At 44.5% G+C, this 21,979-nt stretch overlaps 1 protein-coding gene across 6 annotated transcripts in view; it reads left to right on the plus strand.

Moving 5' to 3' along the window:
• Positions 1-21,674: 21,674 nt before the first annotated feature.
• The window catches only part of L3MBTL1 (L3MBTL histone methyl-lysine binding protein 1), a 45,088-nt gene continuing 44,783 nt past the window's right edge, over positions 21,675-21,979 (plus strand). For all 6 annotated transcript variants that reach the window (XM_039479474.2, XM_039479478.2, XM_039479477.2 and 3 more), the window contains exon 1: positions 21,675-21,733. The gene's annotated coding sequence lies outside the window, so the exon portion shown is untranslated. The remainder of the gene's footprint in view (positions 21,734-21,979) is intronic.

The following is a 21,979-nucleotide window of genomic DNA, read 5'->3' on the forward strand; positions in this document are numbered from 1 at the left end:
AGTGCTAGAATTACAGGCATAAGCCACTGTACCCGGCCCAGTTCCTGGAGTTGTTTAAATAAAAGTCATGGTTAAACATGAAGAGAGCACAGAAGATCAGTAGAGAATGGCTGGAGTAGGTATGGTGGCTCACACCTGTAACCTGTAATCACACACTTTGAGAGGCTAAAGCAAGAGGGTCACTTTGAGCCTAGAAGTTCAAGACCAGCCTGGGCAACATAGTACGACCCTGTTTCTACAAAAAAAATGAAAAAATAGGCAGGTGGTAGTATGTGCCTGTAGTCCCGTGGGTCTAAAACTGGCTTGTTTGGAGATTTGGTTATTAGTTCACTCTCTCCTGATTTATTGGAAGGTTTGATAACAATCTTGGTTTCAGGTTGGGTGCAGTGGCTCACACCTGTAAATCCCAGCATTTTGGAAGGCCAAGACCTGAGAATCGCCTGAGGTCAGGAGTTCGAGACCAGCCTGGCCAACACGGTGAAACCCTGTCTCTATCAAAAATACAAAAATTGGGCCAGACGCGGTGGCTCACACCTGTAATCGCAGCACTTTGGGAGGCCGAGGAGGGTGGATCACGAGGTCAAGAGATCGAGACCATCTTGGCCAACATGGTGAAACCCCATCTCTACTAAAAATGCAAAAAATTAGCCGGACACGGTGGCGCATGCCTGTAATCCCAGCTACTTGGGAGGATGAGACAGGAGAATTGCTTGAACCCAGGAGGCAGAGGTTGCGGTGAGCCGAGAATGCGCCATTGCACTCCAGCCTGGGTAACAAGAGTGAAACTCCGTCTCAAAAAAAAAAAAAAAAAAAAAAAATTAGCTGGGGGTGGTGGTGGGCACCTGTTATCCCCAGCTACTCAAGAAGCTGGGGCAGAAGAATCGCTTGAATCTGGGGGGCAGAGGTTGAAGTAAGCCAAGATCCCACCTTTGTACTCCAGCCTGGGTAATAAGAACAAAACTCCATCTCAAAAAAAAAAAAAGAAATCTTGGTTTTGGCTTGGTGGCCTGGAACTTTAGCATTTGCACTCCATATTGGTTTGGTCCACTGGGTCTAATGCAAGAGCCCAGTCCAAATCATGAACTCCTAAAAATTGTATTTAACATAAGGAAGGAAAGAAGGAGATAGAAGGAAAGGGAGCATGAGAAAGAAGGGAATGAGGCCAGACATGTGACTCATGCCTGTAATCCCAGCAATTTAGGAGGCAGAGGCAGGAGGATTGCTAGAACTCGAGTTCGAGACCAGCCTGGCAACATAGTGAGACCTCATCTCTTGCAAGAAAAAAGAGACTGAAGGAAGGAAAAAAGGAAGAAAGGAAGTAGAGACTGAGGAAGGAAAAAACTCTTCATTTATGTTTTCCCGGCTCTGGGTTGCTTTTGTTTTGCTAAATATATATATTTAGCACATATATATTTCGCATATATGTGTATATACGCTGACACTTTTTAAAATAGCAAAGAGGATTTTATTCGGACTATTGCAAGAGAGGAGAGAGGTCTGCCCAGTGCCAAACAGCAAGGACAAGTGGGGATTTATAGCCATCAAGAAGAGTGAGGGGGTCATGGCTTAAAAATTACTAAGAGCAGACATCATGGGTTGGGGGATTCTTGCTAAACTGAACTAACAGGATTCCTGCTAGAGGCAGAGCAAGGACTTATATATCAGAGGTTAGGGATCAGGAACTTGATCAGATATCAAGAATGGAGGATAACAGCAGGATTCTTATTAAAACTGGGCTAGGCAGACCAAGGACAGGAGGAAGGAGGAGGCCTAGTTTGGTCAAGGAGAGAGCCTTTTGTCATTTTTTGTTGTTGTTTTGTCTTTTATGGAGTCTTGTCCTGTCGCCAGGCTGGAGTGCAATGGTGCAATCTCGGCTCAATGCAACCTCCACCTCCTGGGTTCAAGCTAATCTCCTGTCTCAGCCTCCCATGTAGCTGGGACTATAGGTATGCATCACCATGCCCAGCTGATTTTTGTATTTTTAGTAGAGATGGGGTTTCACCATGTTGGCTAGGATGGTCTCGATCTCTTGACCTTGTGATCTGCCTGCCTTGGCCTCCCAAACTGTTGGGCATTACAGGCATGAGCCACTGTGCTAGACCTGTCAGTTTGTTTTTCTTTTAAATCACTCTGAGTGTGAGCCTTGAGAACTGGAGTATTCCTTTTTTTTTTTTTTTTTTTAAATATAGAGGTGAGGTTTTGCCATGTTGCCCGAGCTGGTCTCAAGCTTCTAAGCTCAAGCAATTTGCCCGCCTCAGCCTCCCAAAGTGCTGGGATTACAGCCTGAGCCGCCGCACCTGGCTGAGAATTAAAAAACAGTAAAAATTAATAAGATTTGAGTACTTTAATGTGGTGCTTCACAGTATATAACATTTTAAAAACCAGGGCTGGGCGCAGTAGCTCACATCTGTAATCCCAGCACTTTGGGAGGCCAAGGCGGACAGATCACCTGAAGTCAGGAGTCTGAGACCAGCCTGGCCAACATGGTGAAACCCCATCTCTACTAAAAGTACAAAAATTGGCCAGGTGTGGTGATGCATGTCTGTAGTCCCAGCAACTCCGGAGGCTTGATCCTGGGAGGCGGAGTTTGCAGGGAGCTGAGATCACACAACTAAATTCCAGCCTAGGCAACAGACTGAGACTCTGTCTCAAAAATAATCAGTAGCCTGAGGATACTGGATATCAATTTGTATGTCCAATTTATTTCATTAACCACTTTAGGTTAAAAACTATTAGACCACTACACAGAACCGTATTATCAATTTGAACCACACTCCAATTTTCAGGGCAGCTGCTGTGAAATGAATAGTAGCAGCATCCCCACAAGCCGTCTGCACCATTTTATTGGGCCTGTGTTGAAGCCACATTGTGTACACCCCACAAGTCTGTACAAAAAATACAAAAATTAGCCAGGTGTGGTGACACAAGCCTGTGATCCCAGCTACTCGGGAGGCTGAGGCAGGAGGATGGCTTGAGCCTGGGAGGCGGAGGCTGCAGTGCGCTGAGACTGGGTCACTGGACTCCAAGCCTGGGCAACAGAGGGAGACCCTATCTCAAAAAAAGAAAAAAGAAATGCTGTTTAGCTCTTCCATGTTTTTGCACACACCAGCAGCAGAATGAAAGTCTCACATAGTTTAAAAAAAAAAAAAAGTCTCTAGCCGGGCGCGGTGGCTCAAGCCTGTAATCCCAGCACTTTGGGAGGCTGAGGCGGGTGGATCACGAGGTCAAGAGATCGAGACCATCCTGGTCAACGTGGTGAAACCCCGTCTCTACTAAAAATACAAAAAATTAGCTGGGCATGGTGGCGTGTGCCTGTAATCCCAGCTACTCAGGAGGCTGAGGCAGGAGAATTGCCTGAACCCAGGAGGCGGAGGTTGCGGTGAGCCGAGATCGCGCCATTGCACTCCAGCCTGGGTAACAAGAGCGAAACTCCATCTCAAAAAAAAAAAAAAGTCTCACATAGTTAGCTTAAAAATTAATGATAATAAAATCAGTGAGCACTGTAGCATGCACTTGTACTCCCAGCTACTCAGGAAGGTGAGGTGGGAGAACTGTTTGAACCCAGGAGTTTGAGGCTGCAGTGAGATGTGATCGCACCACTGCATGCCAGCCTGGGTGACAGAGCAATACTTTGTTTCTTAAAAAAAAAAAAAAAAAAAAAAAAAGTGTCTGCAGCTCCATAGGCTAATTGACAGAAACAAGAGTTAAGTTCCTACGGCATGTTCAGCATATTCCTGGTTACCAAAACATCACCAAACTTCTAAACGAGACCAAAACACTTCTCATATTAGACAATGAAATAAATGTGAGCTACACATGCCTTTTACAAAGATTAATAGAAACAAATAAGAGGATAATTGACCCAAATTTTGGTTAATCTGTGAATGAGGGTGGGCGTCGTGGTAATGGGTTAAATCAAAGAATAAATGTTTGTAAAGCAAAAATTGTCAGTAGTATGTCCTCCCACTATACAGTTCAAAAGCAAACAAGAACCAATCTGGCAGGTTCGCTGAGCGCTTCTGGATAACATTATTTATTGTCCTGCATTTGTATGATTATCGGATAATGTATGGATATTTTATTTTACAATAATTTGTATTTACTCATTTTCATTCATTCATTTTCCAAGCTGCTTTTTCCAATTCAGGATCTCAGGTGGCCAGCCTGTCCTAGCAGCTCAGGATGCCAGATGGGTGTCCTTCTAGACAAGATGCTGTCCCATTGCAAAGCACACACGTGTGCGCGTGTGCACACACACACACACACACACACACTCAAGACAGGAACAATTTAGACACGCGAGTTCACCTCAGGAATCCCACATTCTTGGGATGTGGGAGGAAACCAGTACCCTGGAGAAAACCCACGCAGGCATGGGGAGAACATTCAAACTCCACAGAGAAGTAACCCTAGCTGGGAATCTGTTTTCTCAACAGTGTTAACAAAAGGATGTTGAGTGTAACAATGTTATTTGAGGACTGGCTGTAATTAACCAACTGGCCAGCAGACTGTATGTTCAGAGTTACTAGTACTCTATGTGCAAATGAGATCCAAAGCAAGAGAGAAGGGTTAGAAATCCATTTTTTCTTATCAAAGGTATATTTCTTTATCCATTTATTTTTCATTACAGTCTCTCCTGAGCAAAGTAGAAGTTCAAGTCAAAAGTTAGATGAAAGTTGCTTTAAAATCAAAGAGGAGAAGAAATGAACTTTTCTTTTGAGAGCCTCTTGTGCCAGCTGCTTGTCCCTTGCTATGAGAAATACCAAGATCTTTGCATCTGTTGAAGTACAGAGTAAAACACACACACACACACACACACACACACACACACACACACACATACACGAGTACGACGGGAGTTTGTGACCTCCTGCCACATACCAAATCAGGACAAGGCTATCAGCAATAGCAGCTGAGATTCTCTGGGCTAGAATAAATTTCCATCATCATCTTGTTCTATCCCTTATCTGATGCTTGAGTCAGCTCTTGCTGCTTCATACCCAGTCTGCTTAACTTTTTTTTTTTTTTCCAGATAGGTTCTCATTCTGTCACCCAGGCTGGAGTTCAGCCATGTGATCTTGGCTCACTGCAACCTCAGCCTCCTGGCCTGAAGCAATCCTCAGGCACATACCACTATGCCCGGCTAATTATCTTTTGTATTTTTTGTAGAGACAGGGTTTTGTCATGTTGCCCAGGCTGGTCTCAAACTTCTGGGCTCCAACGATCCACTCACCCTGGCTTCCCAAAGTGCCAGGATTACAGGCAAGAGCCACCACACCAAGCCTGCTTAGCTATTTTAAAAGAAAACTTTAGACAAACTAAATGTAACAGAGTAATTGAGCGAAGAAACGATGGGTCAGTTGGACAGCCCCCTAAACCAGAATAGGTTCAGAAAACGTCCAGCGCTGCAGCACGGTCAGAGAAGACCTATGGACAGAAACAGGCAAGTGACAAAAAGCAGACATGAGATACAGAAACAGCTGGATGTGTCACAGCTTGGCATTTACCTTATTTGAACACAGTTTGAACAGTTGGCTACCTCTGATTGACCGAAACTCAGTGACTGGTATGAGAGTAGGTTGCAGTCTGTTTACACAGTCAGTTAGACTTTATTTCACTATGTACAGAGAAATCTTTAGGCTGAACATAAGGAGGCAGATTTAGGCTAAACTTAATTTAACGATTACCTGCTTTTGGTCAACCTCTTAAAACTTTAGGCATTGATATCATTGTGTCACCATTGTAAATGTACTTATGTGGTCTCAAATCCCACTTGGAAATAGCAGAACAGTGGGTTTTGTGAGGACTTCAGACTGCTTTTTTCTAAGGGTTAGAGTAGAGGGGACCTCTTTGTGCTGGAATCTCCTATATTCTATTCTACAGTCTCTTGGTCTGTTTTAGGATCTATCTGCTTCTTTGAGGTTTTAGTTTGATTATTTTGCACTTAGCATGAATGATTTCATTTTGGTTTAATCTGTTCTGGTCTGTTGGGGTCTAGTACATAAGCTCACTCCAAAATTATAACTTGCCATAATTTTGTTTTAAAATCCTCCCCATTTGGTTAAGTTCTCACTTTGGTAAGAATGTGACCAAAACTCAGGACTTTAGCATCAATCTCAGTTACCATCATCTAGGTTTCTGGTTTCAACACAAAACTTATAGGTTACTAGGCCAGGCACAGTGGCTCACGCCTGTAATCCCAACACTTTGGGAGGCCGAGGCAGGTGGATCACGAGATCAAGAACGCGAGACCATCCTGGCCAACATGGTGAAACCCCATCTCTACTAAAAAATACAAAAATTAGCTGAGCATGGTGGCATGCACCTGTAGTCCCAGCTACTCAGGAGGCTGAGGCAGGAGAATTGCTTGAACCTGGGAGGCAGAGATTGCAGTGAGCCAAGATTGCGCCACCGCACTCCAGCCTGGCGCCTGGTGACAGAGCAAGACTCTGTCTCAAAAAAAAAAAAAAAAAAAAAAACCCTTATATGTTACAGTGTCCTCATGGTTATGGTTTTTAAAATTTTGTTGGTCTGGGGGTTGGGGGGCAAGGGTAGAAAAAAAAATTTTGTTGGTCCAGTTGAAGAGAGACCATTTGACATTCTGTGATGGCTGCATGCAAACATTTAAAACTTTTGAGAGAATACAGTGTACCAGGGAGACTACTATTATTAATATGATTATCTTCCATCTATCAAGGCCTAATACTGTCCATGTATAAGGTTGGCTGAAAAATCCTCCCCAAATAAAAGTATATGAACCCATCTGGGTTGCCAATTTGTTGGAAATAGATGCTCAGTGCTGCAAAGAAAAATTAGTACTGAGACAAAGGATCTTTCAGCAACACAATTTTTACCTCCTCGACTGCAGGAAGGATACTCTCATTAGCCATCTTGCCAGGAGAGTACAATGAACAAAGGAAAACACACAAGTTTATCCCTTATGCATTTGGGGTCATCCTTATTCCTGTGACTTATCTCCGTTGGCTGGAGCTGGATCTCACAATTGAAACTAAAACCCGTTTGGCTAGCAACTTAAAACTTTTCTAAACAGGCAAAAGCAATGGAGAGCTGGGTTGTGAGCATGTCCAGCACACATATTTTGGTTAAAGTACAAGTACATAGAATGTACTGCTTACCTGTGAGCATGGCATGTCTAACAGCTACATAGGATAGGGCTTAATAAAGTTATTAGCACACTTATTCTTTAACAAGAAAGGAAACTTTAAAAAGGAACTTTTCTATTTCCCACAGTGCTCACAAGACCTCTTTTCCAGTTCTATTGTTCACAGAGGCACAAGTGAGGAAAAACTTACGAGAAGTAAGAACATCATAACGGCAGAGGAGTGTTGATCCCTGATTTTGGGAAAGCTGTCCACATCTATCATGTCATCTGCTTCTGAAGAGAACCTTCTCTGATCCGCTTTACCTTATGTTCTCTAATAGGTGTAGAGTTCTGGAAGGGCTCTTCTAAGTTGCAAGATCACAAAGCCAAAACTCAAAGTCACAAAGTTTTGCTGCAGTGTGGGTGGCAAGAGCAATTTGTCTCTGATGTCATTTCCAAAAGTCCCAGTCTCTGAGTTCTAGATAGTGAAGGCTTTGATTGTCCTTAGTGTTTCATGAAAAGTTTTCTTTACCTGGTGAAAATATAGTTTGACAGAATGCATTAAAGCTTCGCAAGCCTGGGTGTGGTGGTTCACACCTGGAATCCCAGCATTTTGGGAGGCTGAGGCAGGAGGATTACTTGGGCTCAGGAGTTGGAGACCAGCCTGGGCGACATGATGCAACCCCGTCTCAACGAAAAATGCAAAAATTAGCCAGATGTGGTAGTGCACACTCGTGGTCCCTGCTGCTGTATCCAGGAGGCTAAGGTGGAAGGATGGCTGGAGCCTGGGAGGTGGAGGTTACAGTAAGCCAAGATTGTGCCATTGCACTCCAGTCTAGGCAACAAAGACAGACCATGTTTCTTTTTTTTTTTCCCCCTGAGACAGAGTTTCGCTCTTGTTACCCAGGCTGGAGTGCAATGGCGTGATCTCAGCTCACTGCAATCTCCGCCTCCTGGGTTCAGGCAGTTCTCCTGCCTCAGCCTCCTGAGTAGCTGGGATTACAGGCACGCGCCACCATGCCCAGCTATTTTTTGTATTTTTAGTAGAGACAGGGTTTCACCATGTTGACTGGAATGGTCTCGATCTCTTGACCTCATGATCCACCCACCTCGGCCACCCAAAGTGCTGGGATTACAGGTGTGAGCCACCGCACCTGGCCAGACCATGTCTCAAAAAAAGAAAAAGGAAGTTTTGTAGCATTTAGTCATATCAGAGATTAGGAGTGGAAGACACATGAGCTTCTATTATTAGGAGCACTATTTTTTTCCCATTGAGAGTGAATGTGATTGTCATCAATTCATAATGCCTTTGACCAAGGCAGTACAGTCTATTTGTTAGCTTTTCCAAATACTATTGTACCTGTAATACCTTATTTAACCATTTTACAACTTGTCCGATGAAGCAAGTACATCTATCACTGGAGATTTCTCCAAGAATGTCCATGAGAGCAACACATTTCCCAATAACCTTTTAGCTACTCATATAGCATTAACCCCGCTTACATGGGAAAGTTTCTATAAAGCTGGAAAACATATATTGAAAAGGACAATTGAATGAAACCCCTCTATAAATGTTTAAATAGCCCATCAGGTAGCAGAAATATACTTGAAATTTTGATCGTCTTCTCAGGATTATAGGTTTAACAAACCAAGCACTGGTCATAAACTATTTTAGCAATTTAGAACAGTCATTAAATCATATATATTCCTGTTTGGATAATTTTATCTTTTCCACGGGGAGTCATGGAGTGCAGAGCTTTTACTGATGGAAGCTTTAAGGATCCAGGAAGAACTAGGCAACCATGCAGGCTCTCTCTGAGTCCATGCTTACATTAGGATTATATCATCTTAAATACCAATTTTGTTTCCCCAAGTCAGATGTACGACCTACAGTAATTTAACTGTGGGTTAGATATGCTATCATAGGCAATTTGTCTTGGACCACAGGGTTCATTCAAATTGCATTTCTAAACAATTTTCATACTGGCTGATTTAGCATGAAAATCTGGGAAAGTATTGTCTTGGTATTCAATTAATTCCTTTCTTGCTTGGGTGAGCAGTTTTATCAGTCAGTCTCTTTATTACAGTTCTGGGAATTCTTACCCAGTCAAAATGATATGAATGTAAAGTTAGCAGAAACCTGTATTTAAGAGTGCCTGTCAGGAAAAAAAAAGTGCTTGTCAGGATCTTTTTTACTTTTTCCATGAACCTCCTTGAAGACACAATACTCTAGGATTTTACTTGCTTGAGAAGAGTTTTCATTTTATGTTTATTTTTTATTTTCTTGAGACAAGGTATCACTCCGTCACCTAGGCTAGAACGCAGTGGTGTGATCACAGCTCACTGCATCCTTGACTTCCGGAGTTTAAGCCTCCTTAGTAGCTGGGACCCACAGGCATGCACCATCACACTTGGCTAATTTACTTTTATTTTTTGTAGAGATGGGATTTTCCTATGTTACCCAGGCTGATCTGGAACTCCTGGGCTCAAGCGATCCTCGACCTTGGCCTCCCAAAGTGCTGGGATTACAGGTGTGAGCCACCATGCCAACCAAGAACTTTCTTCCTTTTTTATTATTTTGTTTGTTTGTTTGTTTGGAAGCCAAGAACTTTCAGAAACTGCATCAGAATTAAGCAATTAACTATAGAAATGAGTTGTCATTGTTAAAGACACAATTGACAGAGAAATTTGTTCATTTCTACGACCTACAGTAATTTAACATAATAACTATAATTATATATAAAACCATATATATATATGCAGTATATCAAAATTTGGGAAATCTTACACAATTTTGGAACATATGTTAATAACATTCATAAAAACATAACTCAAAGAAAGTTAAATATCATTACTTTTTCCTTTTTATTTATTTATTTAAAATAGAGACAGGATTTCCCCATGTTGACCAGGCTGATCTCATACTCCTGGGCTCAAGCAATCTGCCCGACCACGCCTTGCAAAGTTCTGGGGTTGCAGGTGTGAGCCACCATGCGTGGCCTAAATATTATTTCTTTTGATTTACTTATTTATTTATTTTTTGAGACAGAGTCTCACTCGGTTACCCAGGCTGGAGTGCAATGGCACGCTCTCAGCTCACAGCAACCTCTGCCTCCCAGGTTCAAGCAATTCTCCTGCCTCAGCCTCCCGAGTAGCTGGGACTACAGGTGCGCACCACCACACCTGGCTAATTTTTGTATTTTTAAGTAGAGACGGGGTTTCACCATGTTGGTCAGGCTGGTCTCAAACCCCTGACCTCATGATCCACCCAACTCAGCCTCCCAAAGTGCTGGGATTACAGGTGTGAGCCACCGCGCCCAGCCTGACATTATTTCTTATTTGACAATGTTTCCCATGTGATTTACCATATCAAATAAGCCCTTTTGTTATCTCTCTTCTGGATGCCACAAAGACCCTATGATGCATCCCAAAGTTAAAGGTAAAAAAAAAAAAAAGACAATTTTTAATTTGAAATTTGATTTTGAGACGCTTGTCAAATATATTAAATAATTAAACACTTTATTATCAAAATAGGATCACAGATTACTGTGATAATTCAGATTTTATTTTATTTATTTTTTTGTGCCAGATAATTCAGATTTTAAAAAGCAAAAATCTTTACTCTTTGATAGAGAAAAGATTCCGTTTTCCAATCGAAAGACCTAAACAAAAATAGCATGAGACAGAATCTGTCCCTCCTGCCCTTTTCTTTTTAAAAAAATTTTTCCAGTTTACTCAAAAGGTGAGCAAAAATGTCATGTTGTATTTTATTAATACTGCATGAAATTTTTGTAGACCTAGTTTTTCACAAACGTAAGTGCAACAGTATATTTCCAAAGCCCAGTAGAAAATTTGTCAGAGTCGCTGATACCCACACTGTAAAGTTACTAATCTCCCTCCCCATCCCTTGCCATACTGTGCTCTTTCGAAGGAAGTCACTATATGTAACCCACACATGAGGAGTGGTGCTATGGTTTGAATGTCCCCTCCCAAACTCATGTTGAAATTTCATTACCAGTGTAATAAAGAGGCAGGACCTTCAAGAGGTGATTAGGTCAGGAGGATTAACACTGTTACCTCAGGAGTGCGTTAGTTAACACAAGAGTGGGTTTCTGATAAAAAGGATGAAGCTGAGCATCAGCTGAGTGAGAACCTACAGTCTCAGCTACTTGGGAGGCTGGGGCAGGAGGGCTGCTCGAGCCTGGGAGTTCAAGACTGTAATGTGCTATGATTCTTGTGAACAGTGACTGCACTCCAGCCTGGGTAACATAGTGATACCCTACCGTTTTGGTTGTTTCATTTATTTATTTATTTATTTTGAGAGGAGTCTTGCTCTTTCAATCTGTCCCCAGGCTGGAGTGCAGTAGTGTAATCTTGCCTCATTGCAACCTCTGCCTCCCAGGTTCAAGTGATTCTCCTGCCTCAGTCTCCTAGGAATTACAGGTGCCTGCCACCACAGCTGGCTAATTTTTTTGTATTTTTAGTAGAGATGGGAATTTCACTATTTTGGCCAGGCTGGTCTTGAACTCCTGACCTCAGATGATTCACCCACCTTGACCTCCCAAAGTGCTGGGATTACAGGTGTGAGCCACTGCGCCCAGCTGCAAGACCCTATCTTTAAAAGAAAATTTTTTTTAAAGTTGAGTTCAGCCAAATTTTCTCTCTTTATCAGTGTTCACTTGCCCTTCTGCCATGTTATGGTGTAGCACAAAGGCCTTCACTGGACACTGGTGCCATGCTCTTGGACTTCCCTCCCTCCAGAACTGTAAGCCAAATAACCGTCTATTGTTTATAAATTGTGCAGTCTGTGGTATTGTTACTGCACCAGAAAACAGACTGAGACAGGTGGAGAATTATGCTTTCTTTTCTTTAGAGTGGAATATCTAATCACTCTGCATGGGAATCCCTCTGCATGAAAATCCCTCTGAATGGGAGATTTGTCTCATCTCTCTATTTATTAATTTAGTCAATCATTTTCATATCAGTGTAGACTCCTGAGTTTTTATTCTTTAGCTGATAATTTAATATTACTTTCTTTTGTCATGCAAATTATTCCAGTGGTAGTCATTTGGAGCACATGTTGTTTCCTTTGACCTTTAATTAATGCCCATTAATGTGCTTTGCTTTGTTTTTCTTTTCATTGTTGGAACTATAAGATGAATCCTGTATATTTCTCATCTCAAACATTGTATTTTTTATCTCTAGAAGTTCAATTTGGGTCTTTTAAAAATTATCTTCCATGTTTCTTTTTTCTTTTCTTTTCTTTCTTTTTTTTTTTTTTGTACTGAGTTCTGAGTACAGATATCTTCTATGTTTCTATTTAACATGTTCAATTCTTCCTCAAGCTTCTTGGGCATATGGAGTATAGTTATAATAACTGTTTTTATTTATTTATTTATTTTTTGTTCGTTTCCTTTTTGATCATATATAATAACTGTTTTTAAATCCTTGTCTACTAATTCTTTCGTCTCCTCCTTATAGAACATATTTTCCTGCTTCTTTGGAAGTCTGGTAATTTTTTTTATCACAGGGTCTCACTATGTTGACTAGGCTGGCTTTAAACTCCTGGGCTTAAATAATATTCTTAGCCTCCTGACTAGCTGGGACTATAGACATGTACCACCTAGCCCAGCTTATACCTGGTTATATCATTATTATTATTATTATTATTATTATTATTGTATTAGAGTCTAGCTCTGTTGCCTAGGCTAGAGTGTGGTGGTGACATTATGGCTCACTGCAGCCTCCACCTCCCAGGCTCAAGTGATCCTCTCACCTCAGTCTCTCAAGTAGCTGAGAGTATAGGCACCCACCACCATGCCTGGCTAATTTTTATAATATTTTGTAGATACAGGATTTTACCATGTTGCCCAGGCTAGTCTTGAACTCCTGGGCTCAATTGATCTGACCAGTTGGGCCTCCCAAAGGGTTGGAATTACAGGTGTAAGCCACCACCCCTGGCCAATTTTTTAAACTTTTTATGGAGACGGGGTCTTGCCATGTTCCCAGGTCTGGTCTCAAACTCTTGGGCTCAAGCAATCCTTCTGCTTTGCCCTCCCAAAGTGGATTACAGGCATGAGCCACTGTGCTCAGCATGCCTGGTGATTTTTAATTGAATGCCAGATGTAATTTTTACCTTGTTAGGTGCTGGATATCTTTGTATTTCTAAATATTCTTAAGATTTTTACTTGGGATGTGGTTAACATACTTGGAAATAGCTTGATTCTCTTGGGTCTTGTTTTAAAACTTTGTCTTTTTAAACTTTTAAACTGAGACTAAGGCCAGAGTGGTGTTTTGTGTAGGCTTAATTTTTTCCGCACTAGCAAGCACCCAGAACTCCCTCTGATTGCTCATGAATTGAGATTTTTCCACTTGGGTGGTGGAAGCTATATAAATTGCTTTCTCCAACCCTTTCAGCCTGTTCTTTCCTTAGGCTCAGGTATTTATTTATGTCACATATGTGCTGATTCTGATTAGTACTTAACTGATACTCAAGGCCAGGGCTGTCTACAGTTCTCCAGCATCTTCTCGTACATTGCTTTCCTTTCTGGTACTCTTTCCTGTCAACTCCAGCTGTCTTGCCCCCACTGGACTTCCAGCTCCATCTCCTCAATTCAGTGAGCCTGCTAGGCTCCACCTGGATTGCCTCAGCTGCGACAATTTCTCCAGCAATCATGGGGATCGCCTTGATTATTTCTCATCCTTCAAGAATTTCTATTCTACCAGCCTAGGCAACATAAAATAATTTTTAAAAATAGTTGGGTGTGGTGGCAAATGCCTGTAGTCCCAGATACTTGGGAGACTGAGATGGGAGGATCACTTGAGCTCAGGAGGTCAAGGCTACAGTGAGCTATGATCATGCCACTGGACTTCAGCCTGGGTAACAGAGTGAGACTGTTTCTGATATGGTTTGGCTATGCCCCCACCCAAAATATTACCTTAAATTGTAATCCCCATAATCCCCACAATCCCCATGTGTCAAGGGTCTGATGAGGGAGAGGTAATTGAATCATAGGGATGGTTTCCTCCATGCTGTTCTTGTCATAGTGAGTGAATTTTCATGAGATCTGATGGTTTTATAAGGGGCTCTTCCCCCTTCGCTAAGCATTTCTGCTTCCAGACACTTTGTGAAGAAGGCCTTGCTCCCCCTTGCCTTCCGCTATGATTTTAAGTTTCCTGAGACCTCAGCCATGCTGAACTGTGAGTCAATGAAGCCTCTTTCCTTTATAAATTACCCGGTCTTGGATACATCTCTATAGCAGTGTGAAAATGGACTAATACAGCCTCTAAAAAGAAAAGAAGAATATGTCTTTTGTTGGCCACTGTCTTCAGATTGCTATGCGATTTCCCTTTTCTCAGTTTCGGTGGAAAGAGTAAATCTAGTCCCTGTTATTCCAGCTTCACCAGAAGCTGAAGCTCTTGATCCCCGTAGTCTTTTTAAATGAGTGGCTTCGTTAACATATGCTAATCACTTTCATCTTTTACATATACTAATCACTTTTTATCTCTGCATATGTTAAACTATTAAGGTGACTATTAATTCTAGGCCCTTTGGAAGGGGGTCCCTCCACCACTACCTCCCACCTTGTTTTCCACAGCAGCCACATCTTACATTCCCACCAAAAGTGCACAAGGGTTCCAGTTTCTCCAAATTCTTGTGTGATTCCCATACCTTTTAAAATAGTTTTAATATATTTGCTTTTGTTTTTTGTTCTTGTTTTTGAGACACAAGGTCTTGCTATGTTATCCAGTCTGGTCTTCAACTCCTGGCCTCAAGTGATTCTTCTGCCTTGGTCTCCCAAGGTGCTAGGATTACAGGCATGAGCCACTGCACCCAGCCCACATTTATTTTACAATCTTTTTATAAATTGTGCTATTGTCTTAAGTTATTGTAGGTGCTAATTTTCCTGTTTATTGGGTCTGCTGATGGCTAAATATAGTAGATCATTTCCTTGGCTACTCTGTGTTTTTCTTTTTTGTTGTTGTTGTCTTTTGTTTGTTTGTTTGTTTTATACTTTGTGTTTTCCTATTGTGAGCATCCCATTTGGCTTGGGTTGTAATGATATCTCTATAGAGGAGTTGTGCATGGGTATTACTTGCCCAGGACCAATATTTGCATTACTTTCTTAGCTGAAGATACCAATACCAGGAAGGCAGCACAAATCCCTGCAAATCAATCTACAAATAGGGTTCCCAAATCCATTCACAGTGTAGGCTTAGGGTTTTGATTTTTCATGGTTGACTGACCCTGAACCTCATTTCTAAGCATCTCAGGCAGAGACAAGCTTCCTTTATGTTTCTCTGGACTGTTGTACTGAGTTTTTCAGGAACTCTCTTCAATGAATATATAGTTTGGGAAGAGTATGCAGTCTTTTATTTATTTTATTTTATTTATTTTTTGAGATGGAGTTTCACTGGTGTTGCCCAGTGTGGAGTGCAATGGCATGATCTCAGCACACTACAAACTCCACTTCCTGGGTTCAAGTGATTCTCCTGCCTCAGCCTCCCGAGTAGCTGGGAATACAGGCATGCACCACCACGCCCAGCTAATTTTTTGTATTTTTAGTAGAGACGAAATTTTTCCCTGTTGGTCAAGCTAGTATTGAACTCCCGACCTCAGGTAATCCTCCCACTTTGGCCTCCCAAAGTGTGGGATCACAGGCATGAGCCACTGCACCCAGTCACCCTTTCCTTAAGACAGTGCCTCACTCTTTTGCCCAGGCTAGAGTGCAGTGGGGCAAACATGGCTCATTATAGGCTTAAGCTATCCTCCTGCCTCAACCTCCCAAGTAGCTGGGACCACAGGAATGTCACCATGCCTGGCTAATATTTTTCTTTCTGTAGAGACATGGTCTCACTTTGTTGCCCAGGCTGATCTCGAATTCCTGGACTCAAGCAATCCTCCCGCCTCAGCCTCTCTCAAAGTGCTGGGATTACAGGTGTGAGCCACTACACCTGGCCCTCCAGTCTTTTTTTTTTTTTTTTTTTTTTTTGAGACGGAGTTTCGCTCTTGTTACCCAGGCTGGAGTGCAATGGCGCGATCTCGGCTCACCGCAACCTCCGCCTCCCGGGTTTAGGCAATTCTCCTTCCTCAGCCTCCTGAGTAGCTGGGATTACAGGCACGTGCCACCATGCCCAGCTAATTTTTTTGTATTTTTAGTAGAGACGGGGTTTCACCATGTTGACCAGGATGGTCTCGATCTCTCGACCTCGTGATCCACCCACCTCGGCCTCCCAAAGTGCTGGGATTACAGGCTTGAGCCACCGCGCCCAGCCCCTCCAGTCTTTATACATGAGCTTCATTTCCGACTCTCAGGACCACATGGACCCAAAATTCCATTTGCCATCATTATGTGTGTGGTAAAACCTAAGTCTCTAGCAGCTGGGTCCTGTCTGGATCCAACAACCACCTCCAGGACAAGAGAGAATCAGGCCACATCTTGTTGCTCTGGTTTCCTTTTTGTTTTTGACTCCTGATGATTCCTTTTACACATTCAGCAATGAATTTACTTTCTTTCCCTGTGTGCTTGCTTGCTTCCTTTCTTGTAATATAATAGGTAGGGTTTTTTGGTGTTTGTATTAGAAAAGGTTCCCAGCCAGGCACGGTGGCTCATGCCTGTAATCCTAGCACTTTGGGAGGCCAACCAGGAGGATCCCTTGAGCTTAGGAGTTTGAGACCAGCCTGGGCAACATAGGGAGAACCTGTCTCTATTTTTTTGTGACTATATTTAAAATATAAAAATATATATTTTTCTTTTTTCTTTCTTTCTTTTTCTTTTTTTTTTTTAAAGACAGGGTATCACCATGTTGGTCAGGCTGGTCTTGAACTCCCAACCTCCGGTGATCTACCTGCTTTGGCCTCCAAAGTGCTTGGATTACAGGCGTGAGCCACCACGCCCAGCCAAAAATAATTAAAAAAAAAAAAAGCTTCCTTACTAGCTCAGTGTGACAGTTGGAACCAAAAGTGTTTTTATACATAAAGAGCACATCCAGTGGGTCGGGCGCGGTGGCTCAAGCCTGTAATCCCAGCACTTTGGGAGGCCAAGGCGGGTGGATCACGAGGTCAAGAGATCGAGACCATCCTGATCAACATGGTGAAACCCCATCTCTACTAAAAATACAAAAAATTAGCTGGGCATGGTGGCGCGTGCCTGTAATCCCAGCTACTCAGGAGGCTGAGGCAGGAGAATTGCCTGAACCCAGGAGGCAGAGGTTGCGGTGAGCCGAGATCGCGCCATCGCACTCCAGCCTGGGTAACAAGAGCGAAACTCCGTCTTAAAGAAAAAAAAAAAAAAAAAGAGCACATCCTGATAACTTCCCTAAAAATCTGTAGACAGTCTCAATGGTGAATTAAACTCTACTCTAGGAACAGAATGGTGTGAGTTCCTTAGAAACAACAGTTTTGTTTTGTTTTGTTTGTTTGTTTTACAGACAGGGTCTTGTTCTATTGCCCAGGTTGGAGTGCAGTGGTATGATCACAGTTCACTGCAGCTTTGACTTCCTGGGCTCGTGCAGTCTTCCCATCTCAGCCTCAAATCCCCCCATTTCAGCCTCCCAAGTAGCCAAGACCACAGGCACATGTCATCACAGCCAACTAATTTTTAAATTTTTTTTCTTTTTTTTTTTTTTTTAATTTTTAAACTTTTTGTAGAGACAGGAGGGGGTGTCTCACTGATACAGGATGGGGGCAGGGAAGTGCTGGGTAGAGAAAGGCAGGGTCCCTGGCGAAGGCACTACCCACAGACCTAGGTGAAGACAGGACACTCCTGTTTTTGCACCCAAATGTTGTGTTTTCCAAGACCACTCTAGCCCACCACACCCCTCATCCTGTGCCTATAAAAACCCCAAGACCCTAGTGGGCACACATACAAGTGGCTTTATCTCAAGAGGAACACATCAGAAAAAGAACACACAGACCCTGACAGGCCATCAACTGCAGAATAACTTGGATGCTGAGAGAAATTCAGCAGAGGGTGGTCGAAGGAGAGCCTGGTTGTTGAGTGGTGCAGCTCCAGGGGAAGACCACCTTCCCACTCCAATCCCCTTCTTGCTCCCCATCCATCTGCTGAGAGCCACCTCCACTGTAAGGGTTACTGCCAAGTTTAAAATGAAGAAACTGAGGCCAGTGTAAAAAAATTAAATGCCAATTTATTCAGCTCCCGGGCGAGGTTCTATGGTCCGGAGAAAGGGGCCAGAGAAGTCCCGCTGACTTCCTGAGAGGGGAGAGGTTTATGGCTAGGAGGAACGAGCAACAGCTGGGTGCTCTGATTAGGGGAGCAGGATTGGGACGGGGCAGGCCGATATTGGTTGGCGGGTTGGCAGGCGGGTTTTCCAGTGCAAGAGCCCGCCAGGGTTGCATTAGCCGGAGCCTTCCGGGGTAGCCATGCGCAGAGCTAGGTGCCTAGTGCAGAGTCAGGTGCTGGGTACAGAGTCGGGTGCTGTGTGCAGAGGTGGGTGTGTCCAGCCTTCCAGTGAGGCAACTGGCCTTACATCCACCATTCAATAAAACCTTGCACTCATTCTCCAAGCCTATGAGTAATCCGATTTTTCCAGCACACTAGGGCAAGAACCCAGGATACAGAACACCCTCTGTCCTTTCAATAAGGCAGAGGGTCTAACTGAGCTGATTAAAATAGCCAACGTCTAAACGGAAGAGCACACTGTAACACATGCCTGCTGGGGCTTCAGGAGATGTAAATACTCAACTCTAGATGCTGCTGTGGGGTTGGAGCTCAGGCTCCCTGACCTTCCTGTTTATATACTCCCCCTAAGGTTGGAGCTGCAGGGCACGAAAGAAGCCAGTCACTCTCCCTGTCACACACCCTGCTAGGGTGATAAGGAAACTTTTCCTGTTACATCACTATGTTGACCAGGCTGGTCTTGAACTCCTGGCCTCAAGCAATCCTCCCACCTTGGCCTAACTGGTGGGATTACAGGTGTGAGCTGTTATGCCTGGCCCGAACAGTTTTCTCAGTGCTTTGACTCATCAGCATTCCAAAAAATTTGGGGTCCACACTTGAGCAGGGGGTCAACATGGAGAAGACAATGGGGACTGTTAACTTGTAAAAGAGGGGGCTGTCACTTGAGGGGAGGATTGCTCACTTGCTCCTACAGGCACACTGGTTCTGGAAGGGGAAACTCTGGCTAGCTGAGGCAGAAAACTTCCCCAGATCATATTAACGTGGGAGCAGCTCTTCACCCCAGTATTTGGTGGTCTTGATATCTGGTTTGTTTGCACAACTCCTGAAGGTATTCAAGCAAATAAGCCAGGTATCAAGACCAACAAAATACTGGTTTTGTTGTTGTTGTTGTTTCTGGAGCGGTGTGGATTGTTTGTTTGGACAGGATTTCTCTCTGTTGCCCAGACTGGAGTGCAGTGGTACACTCCTGGCTCATTGCAGCCTTGATCTCCTGGGCTCAAGTGATCCTCTTACCTCAGCCTCCCTGGTAGCTAGGGAGGACTACAGTTGTGCACTCAGTTAAAGTTTTATTTTTGTTTTTGTTTTGTTTTGTAGGGACAGGATTTTGCCATGTTGCCCCAGGCTGGTCTCAAACTCCTGGGCTCAAGCAATCCTCCCACCTCAGCCTCCCAAAGGGCTGGGATTATAGGTGTGAGCCACAAAAATACTGTCAATAGGCAGAAACATAATGTCTTAGCGGCTCACATTCATGTTTGTTTGTTTCTAGGTCTTGCTAGCTCAAATTCCACTTCTCTGTCTTAATCACCATCTAAAAGATGCCTTTGTTATTGAGAATCCATGTGTTTGTGTAGGTTCACCACTTTCTTTTAATCTTCTGAATACTTAAAATAAACCTTTGGAATCTAGATCAAGCACAGTCTGGGTTGAAATAAGAGAAAAGTGAGCGGATGGTTGTGTGTGTATCAATGTGCAGAAAGAGGCATCCATTGTTATGGCAACCAGCATCCTTCACTGATGCAATCCTGTTCCCAATAATATGAGATGTGATTAAAAATTGACATTGCAGCAAGGAAGAACACATGCAATGCGTTGGCGTGGCAACCAGAATAGTTAAATTCTGCATAAATTTAAACCTGTTGATCACAGCAATTTGGAGAATTTGCCTACATTTCTTTAGGAACCCTTTTCTCATCTGGCCTGGGAGGGAGTCAGAAGCCTGAGGCCTGACCCTTGGCATGACTTAAAGCCAAGTAGATCTCAATTTCCTTCTTTGTAAAAACAAGGGATTAACCGGTGCTTTGGCGAGTGCCTGTAGTCCCAGCTACTCGGGGAGCTGAGGTGGGAGGCTTGCTTGAGCCCAAGAGTTCTGGGCTGTAGTGCGCTATGCTAATCGGGTGTCTGCACTAAGTTTGGCATCAATATGGTGACCTCCCGGGAGCAGGGGACCACCAGGTTGCCTAAGGAGGGGTGAACCGGCCCAGGTCGGAAACAAAGCAGATCAAAACTCTGGTGCTGATCAGTAGTGGGATCACTCCTGTGAATAGCCACTGCACTCCAGTCTGGGCAACATAGCAACACCCCATCTCAAACAAAAAAAAAACAAAAAAAACCCAAGGGATTAAATTAAGTCATTGGTGTGGGGAAGGGGACTGGATGATGAACTGTACCAAAAGTTGCCCGTTTTCACCTACATAGAGTACATCATTTAGTCACTCAACAGGTATTTACTAAGTACCCACTCTGTGCCCAGCTCTGGGATAGGTACTAGGAATACAAAACTAATGTTTCCTTCCCTCTTGGAGCTTGAAACCTCTTAGCTTCATGAATTACTAAAATCTACGTGAAGTGACAGCTGTGGTGCGTGTCAGCGAGACAGGTATATTGTGTTACCAGAACCAATAACAAGGAGATTTGGTTAATTAGAGAGATCAGGTGGAGGCAAAGAGATCAGTCAAACTGAAGCAGAGAGGAGCAGTGACTGCTACAGCACCCCAGGAACCCAAGCTGAAAACGACCATACGCCATGAAGTAGGTGACGGTCTTGACACATGTCGAAATGGAGGACCAAGGGGATAGTGGTGTTCCCCAGCCCGTGGCAGTGGGGTCACCCAAAAGCAGACGCCGCTAATGCTGCCCTTGATGCCGGGCAGGGCCAGGTCCAGAGTCCGCGCACGAGGGTTCCTTCCCTCCGGTCGCAGGTGCCCTTCACCCTTCTTGAGGCAGTTTTCTGAGGCTCCTGAGCTCCCCTCCTCCAGGGTGAGGGCAGGAGCGTTGGTAAGGCGTTGGACACAGCAGACACTCGGCTGGGGTGCGTGCCCGGGTGCAGCCTCATCTTTGGTCACCAATCCCTCAGCTCGGTAGCCCTCCTGGCTCTCTCTTAGAGCTCCGAGGTCCCTGCGCCCCGGACCCCCGCGCTCTGCCAGCTGTGGTGCACGAGTTGCGGGGCAGGAAAAATCTCGACCCTCACGCCCGCGCAGCAAACCGGTCCTAGGGAGAGGGGGATGAGGCGCGCACAACCAGGGCCTCGAAGGCAGGCAAGGGGGCGCGGGCGCACGCGAAGCCTGGGCCCGGGCCGGCAGATGTGCCCGGCGCGCTGGCCCCGCGCTCTGCGTCCTGCAGGGAGGCGGACCCGCCCCCCCGAGCGCGCAGGCGCGCGGCGCCCGGCTCGGACCGGAGCTCGGCGCTGGGCGGCCACCGGCTAGCGGGGCAGGTAAGCACCCCGCGGCGCGTGGGCTCGGACCCGGCGGCCCCTGGGCCCCTGGGCCCCGCGCCACCCCGCTTCGCCCAGGGCGGCGAGGACTCGGGCCTGCAGCCCCGCGCCTCGATCCTTCGGAGCGCCTCGGGCGGGGAGCTCGGGCTGGGGAGGAGGTTCGGGAAAACGCCGGAGAGAGCCGTCTGGGTGGAGCGCGGAGCGGGCCGGGCGGGTGCGGGACTCCAGGCCCAGCGGAGCCTGCGG

This window comes from Saimiri boliviensis, chromosome 9 (genome assembly GCF_048565385.1).
Source record: "Saimiri boliviensis isolate mSaiBol1 chromosome 9, mSaiBol1.pri, whole genome shotgun sequence".
Taxonomy (NCBI): domain Eukaryota; kingdom Metazoa; phylum Chordata; class Mammalia; order Primates; family Cebidae; genus Saimiri; species Saimiri boliviensis.